This window comes from Limulus polyphemus, unplaced genomic scaffold (assembly GCF_000517525.1).
Source record: "Limulus polyphemus unplaced genomic scaffold, Limulus_polyphemus-2.1.2 Scaffold5175, whole genome shotgun sequence".
Taxonomy (NCBI): Eukaryota; Metazoa; Arthropoda; class Merostomata; order Xiphosura; family Limulidae; genus Limulus; species Limulus polyphemus.
Window position 1 is genome coordinate 8,969 of NW_013670785.1, and position 6,851 is coordinate 15,819.

The window sequence follows — 6,851 nt, forward strand, 5'->3', positions numbered from 1 at the left end:
GAAACCTAAGCTACTTTTCAGTACAACCAACAATGAAACTCTATTAAAGTGTGGTCACGTGTCTAGCATTAATCAATAAAACCATAAACTTTAAACTCTAATATCAACATTGATAAAATAATGTATGCGACCTTGACCTCTCGACAAGTACTTGTTTGTCCATGTTTAACATTTATCTGTCAGCTAATCCTCGTCGCCATCTTTGTTTCAATTCATGGCCTAGTAGTTGCCCAGTCACTGCCTATAACGCTGACTTCTCGACCTTTTGCGCTTATGTTATCTCTAACAATTGTTATTTAAATCCCTTCTAACAATCTTAGCCTGTTTTAAAAAAAAAAATCCAGTTAACTATTCAGGAACTTAACTTTTTGACAATGCGGAAATTTATCATTGTAACAATGTTTAGAAAACTGACTTTTTGACATGCGGAAGGTTATCGTAATAATAGTATTTACAAACTTAATTTATTAAACGCGGAAGAATATCATGGCTCTAATATTTAGAAATTTGAGTTTTTGACATACGGTCCAGCGACAAGACTGAAGGCTTAGAACGCTAAAATCTGGGTTTCGATTCCCATGATAGCTTTGCACTTAACAACAAACAAACATAAAGACACTTTTGCCGAGAATCGTGTACATTTAATAATGTTATAACACAATCAAGCCAAAAAATTCCAGTGAAAACTGACGTCACTTCGACAATTTGATATTAATAACAACTATGTGTATAATTAAGTTTAAGTTAGAGGTAGAATAAAGACTAACTGTTCCACGATGCAGGTTGCCATACCAACTAGATGAAGTTCTTCAGACTCATGGTGTTTCATGCCTTCCTCTATTAAATCACCAGTTTAAGAATAATTAAAAAAAACTGAACATTTGCGCACAGTACCGAGCGCCCTCAAACGGCTGCTACTCGTATAAATTGGAGAAATTACCAAGATAACTTAATGTTTTGGAAATCTAAATTTATCAAAAAGTGAGAGAGAGAGAAAAAAAAGGAATCACAACAGGAGAAAAGTATGTTTTTGAAATTTTCATGTTTTAGACATCTAAAATTATTAGAAAATAAAAAATTACAACAGCAGAAAAACATAAGTAATCAAGGCATTGGTAAGTGTTTGTTGTTTTCTTAGTGCAGAGCTATATAACGGACTATCTGCACTTTTTCCATCATGAGAAATCTAATCCCAGATTTTAGCAATATAAGTGCGTAAACGTACCGCTGACCCACTAGGGTACTAAAGCCAAATGGAAAATACTTGTATGTTTCAAGAATAAAAAACTGTTTATTTTCTTGTTAAAAATTTAAAGTGAAAAAATGTAAAAAGAATGTATATCTGTAAAACTTGACAAGCTATGTCGATGGTAAAATAATTAACTTAGATATAGAATTTAGAGAAGGTATTATTATTATTATCATTTGAATAATGTAATTAATACTAACTAGTTTAGATGTTTAGCCACAAGGGGAGTTCATCCATAGTTCATTTCTTTTATTTCATGTTATAAATAGTTATTGTTTGTTTGTTTTTAATTATGCACAAAGCTACACAAGGGCTATCTGTGCTCTGCCCACCACGGGTATCGAAACCCGGTTTCTATCGTTGTAAGTCCGCAGACATGTCGCTGGGAGGCAAATAGTTATTACACATGGGTATTAGTGTTATCTAACCCATTGTTAAGTAATGCATATACATTTCGAATATATCTAATTCGAAAACGAGTGCTTCTATTAAACAGTTAGTGTTTTCTTGTATTTCTTTAAACAAACACTTTTCACATCTGCACCACAACAGGAGGAACCCGCTGTGTTTGTTAAGTCAGGGTTAAATGATTCTTGTAAATTATTTCACACAATAAAACCATTACACATCTGAGTTCAAGGATAGGTGATCGGTGTGAAGAGCCCTCTATATAACGTATCGATAAGTGATAGCAGGGTAAACAGGCAATAAAACAAAGTGCTAGGCCTAGCGACCACTACTTTATAGTCGACGGAGGATATCTGCAATAATTCCAGTCTACGGCTATTCTGTCAGAAATACAGTAAGTACTCTTGTGACCTTTACTCACAGCTGCCCAAAGGTCATTAGCTTGAGCTAGGTTAACTTAGTGACATCATACCACACACACTCACAGCCTTGTTTATATGTCGTAGTCAAACGACCATGCGATGTATAATTGGAACACTCATTCAATTAACTAGGCTGGAACTGCGCATATGCATGACGTCATCTTTGTGAAACCTACGTTTTGGATGGTCTCTTTGACCGAGTGTCCAAACATATAAAGAAGACGTACACTTCATTTAAATAATATAACAAAACAAATCTATACTCCCGGACTTAAAAACAACAAGATTTTGTATCAGTTCCACGTAAAAAGTGCGTGAAAATATCCCTGTTGCAAATGTTGAACTCGTTTCACTCATTAACCCTAAAAACTACTTAGCGCCTGGTGACTACTTATTGAGTAATGCCTTGTTTCTGCCTGTAAGAGCACCCAAGACAAGTGTAAAAATCCGATAAAAACAGTTTGGATGATACTACACATTTTCTATGTAAAATTTACAGAGATCTAAGCAGTAACTAGTGTAATCATCAGCAAAATTGGTGATATTTTTGTTCACATTTTTTTATGCGACTCGTACGCGAATACTAATGAACTAAAAGATTCAAGGTCACACGAGCAGCTTACAGTATATATACATCTTTCGATAATTCTATGGTTAGCCCTCACTTTTCAGCAATTTGCAAAACCAGAAATTAGACACTAGAAGGAAGTATTAAAGTGAAAATAATGACTTAGAACAATAAGAACGTTTAGTAATATCATAATACATATTTTGTCTATAATATACTTATTCAATATAAAATAATACAGACATTTATTGTAACTTCTAATATATATTTACAGTTCTTTTATTGTAAATTTTCTTATTTTATTATAATAATAATCCTTTGTAGTACTCATCTTTTGTCACTTTAATTTTGCATAATGTTGAAGAGTTAATGTTAAGTAGCGCAATCAGTTGTGAAAAAATAAATAAAAAATGCGGATATATATATTTGTATATCTATTTTATACACCGATTGATGACTTTATTAGGAAACTCGCCAAATACTGAATTAGGTTCTCTTCGCAGTTCTAATATTGTGAACTCGATGTGGAGTATACTTCACAAGATGCCGGAAGGTGACTGTTTTTCTGGAGTATTGTCTGTATAGTTCACAGATGTCGGCTGAGGATTGTCATGGACAATGCGACGTTCAAGTTCAATCTTAACGTATTCAAAACGCCCGAGATCCATTGGTTGTGTTGGACAAGAAAAGTGTTTATGTCATACTTATCGAACCCGTCTCTCTTTTTTTTTTTTTACTGAATCTGCTATCAGGAACCTATTTGGGATTTTTTTTTTTCAATTTAAAGGCAGAAAGAAACACTATAATATATTTTAAGACATTACGAATTGATATATAACTGTCGTAATCAAACTGTTATCCTCCAAAACTCAAAATTCCCCCTTTCTTCTCGCCTGTTAACACGGATTGGGTACCTTTTTTCATTCTTTCTAGAACCATCTTGTGTATTTTAATCACCACTAAGGTGGTACTTCCGTACTTGCACGTGAGTCTGTTTGTATTTAAAACAGAGCCACATTGGGCTATCTACTATGTCCACCGAGGGGAATCGAACCCCGGATTTTAGCGTTGTTAGTCCGTAGACTTACCGCTGTCCCGTCGAGTCTTGCATTTGAGATCAGTATTTTTTCTTAATTGGTTGTCTTAATAATGTTCTTGTCCTTCGCATGACACATTTGGTGATAGTCAATTCCAATTACTCTTAAAGAAATCGGTACGTGTTTTTTGTGTCTTTTGTACTTTGACAGCTTGTCCAATTATCCTTTCCTTTAAACTGTTATCAGTGATTGACAGCCACGAGTTTTCCTGATGAGATAAATATCCTTTTTCGTTTGCTTTCGTGGATAAACTCTGACGACATATACCTTTGAATAGCCAGTCAAAGAAACGGTCTGTCATAATGAATCCTACTAAGGTGACCTATTATTACACCCATTTGAAAGTTGAAGGAATTGTTGCTTTTAATTGTATTTTAGGTAGCTATTTTATGACCGTATCTCTGCATTTATGAGACTCAAGCAATAACTTGTACTTACGCGTGTAAATATATGCATTTTTTGTTTGTTTTTTTTGCAAATTTATGTGTCTTAATTGTAGATTTCTGACAAAAACCTCCTAACATTGCTTTAATTTAGCCCCATCTTAAATCTTTCGTTTGCTTAGGAATAACAGAACTGTGGTTATTATATGTATAAGTCACAGCCTCATATGATACATTAATATATCGATTACACCTTTACATAATGTGCTGGTGTATGACTATCAAACCCTAATATACAGACCACATCGGATCGAGCATGGCCCATTGGTTAACGTGTCGGACTATGGATCTATCATTTGCAATCAGTTACCGCATTTAAAAAAAAGAAACACGTTCCGATTTATGAGACAGCGGGTGACGGTAAAATCCCACTATTTGATCGTACAAGAGCAGCCCAAAGAGTTGGCGGGAGTCAGTTTTTACTAGTTACCTTCCATTTAATCTTTCAAACCAAAATTATGAACGACATATAGTAGACAGCTCTTCAGAAGATAGATTTCTGATATCAAACAAACAGACCATACTTATAAGACACGTTATAGCTATAAAATTAGACTTACTTAGCATTTCGTTTGAAACAAAATGTGTTTATTTCTAAGTCCTAATAATGAATGGAACTATTAAGAATTTGTGCGATTTTGTAAGTATTTTTTGTTTAAACATACACTATAAACTTCGACCTTTCTTCAAGTCACTCTTTTTATTAAGTGAAATACTTTCAATACAGAAAATGATTCTTACTTGATTTATTAAAAATGTTTATCTCTTTTTTCAGTTATTCGTATTAAGGTTGAAAAATCATTAACGCGGAGTCATAAAGAATATAATATATGCATGGTTGCATACCTGTGTTTCGTACAAAGAAGTCTCTCCTAGGTCAGCGGTAAGTTTACTTACTTACAACGATAAAATGCATGGTTCGATTCCCTCTGGTCGACAGAGCCCAGATAGTCTACTTTGTAGCCTTGCGCTAAACAAACAAGGCGTAGAGACAAACCCACTTTCTTTTGGGTGAGAGTTATAGGTGCTGCCATCTATGTAATATAAATTGCACCTTAGTATGCTAATGTGGCTTTCACGTTTCACACACGTTAATACACAATACTGAATAGAATCAGTTAAAGGTAATTTCAAAATTAACAAACTTAAAATAAATCAAACTTAACTAAAAATAAAATTAACTTATAACATCAAACCTGTAACAGAAAATTAAAAATCAGATCAAAATTTACACTAATTAGTAAGATAAATACAAGCAGCATTTAAACATATTACAATATACAAAATTGTAAACATATTACAGAACAAAACCTAAACACTATAAATCAAAACTGAAAATACAAAATAAAATTTAAATCACAAATTGTGTAATATCACGAAAGACCAGAAAGCAAATAAACATATATCCCAACCTTACCCAGATTCAAACTTTTCTACAATTACTGTTGTAACATTTCATTTGATGTATGGATGCTTTACACATTTGCTGACAAATTCATGTACATCAGCTATTGCAGAATGGAACATTCCACATATTCCTGTGGATACTGCAGTACTTACGTATTGGGTGGAGGGTCGTACATTAGACTTGTAGGGAGCTGAACACCTCATTTGAACATCAGGAGATTTAGAGAACAATTAGTCAACAGTTGCTCAGTTTTGTGGCACGCCATATTGTAGGTACTCATTGCAGTCAGTTTAGCTGGGATTAACAAACTTTGAAAGCACGTGCTTGACAATCTGTACTGCCTATTCAGTTAAAACACCAAACTGGAGATTGTGGTATATATATATACACACTCCGTTTCTACTTCTTTGTATTAATATATGAATTTTATAAATTTTGTTATTTGTGTACATATATATACAGTTTCCACATAACTCGTTGGTCAAGAAGGTTGTGAAGTTACTCTTGCTCTAGCTACTTATTGTTCTTTGTTACTCACCTAGAGTAGTACTTTTTGGGTTTCCTTGGTAAGGATAGCTGCAAGGTCACTCATAATATGTTAAGTTAGACAGTTGCTTCTTTCTACTAGCAGTCAGGTAACCTCTTGAGGTAATGACCTCTTTCATGTTTCATTGGAAATGACCAGTCATGTGGTTAGCACTAGTCACTCTGAATAAGTCTTATGTTAAAGGTTTAACCAAATAACGTGAGACTTATTTAGTCCAGAACAGATCAATAGTTATTGTATTCTATGATCTGGTATAAAACATCCTCAAACCTAATTCTCTAGTAAAGGTAACTGTAATTTGGGGCAAATAAATTAAAGATGATAAGGTAAAGTGCACATATTCACCACACCCAAAACTAGACACAACTCTACAAAGAACTGGTTATTTGTAGAGTTGTGTCTACAAATTTTTAGTATCTATTATAATAATAATACTCAGTTATTGTCTGTTCTGAAAATGCATGCGCACTCTACTATCTAAATGCGCATGTAAACAAAAGGAGGATGAAAATATACTTTAGTTGACATTTTGTACAACAACATATTAAAAGTTTATCAAAGTTTCTAAAAAGGTCTAACGTTACGTTGTAGAATAAAATTATAAGTTTATTAATTGATAGTATTAAGTATGGTAAAGTTTAGCCCTAACTAAACTAAAGCAAAAAAACGTACACAAGTTACAGTGTTAATTGGTCTCTTTATTGAATAT

General features: G+C 33.4%; 1 long non-coding RNA gene across 3 annotated transcripts in view; it reads left to right on the plus strand.

The window, feature by feature from the left end:
* Window positions 1–1,911: 1,911 nt before the first annotated feature.
* LOC106472230 overlaps window positions 1,912–6,851 on the plus strand; it is a 16,462-nt gene continuing 11,522 nt past the window's right edge. For 2 of the 3 annotated variants that reach the window (XR_002613422.1, XR_002613421.1), the window contains exons 1-2: window positions 1,912–2,051; window positions 4,963–5,070. This is a non-coding gene — a long non-coding RNA (uncharacterized LOC106472230). The remainder of the gene's footprint in view (window positions 2,052–4,962; window positions 5,071–6,851) is intronic. The other variant, XR_001291589.2, reaches the window with a different exon arrangement.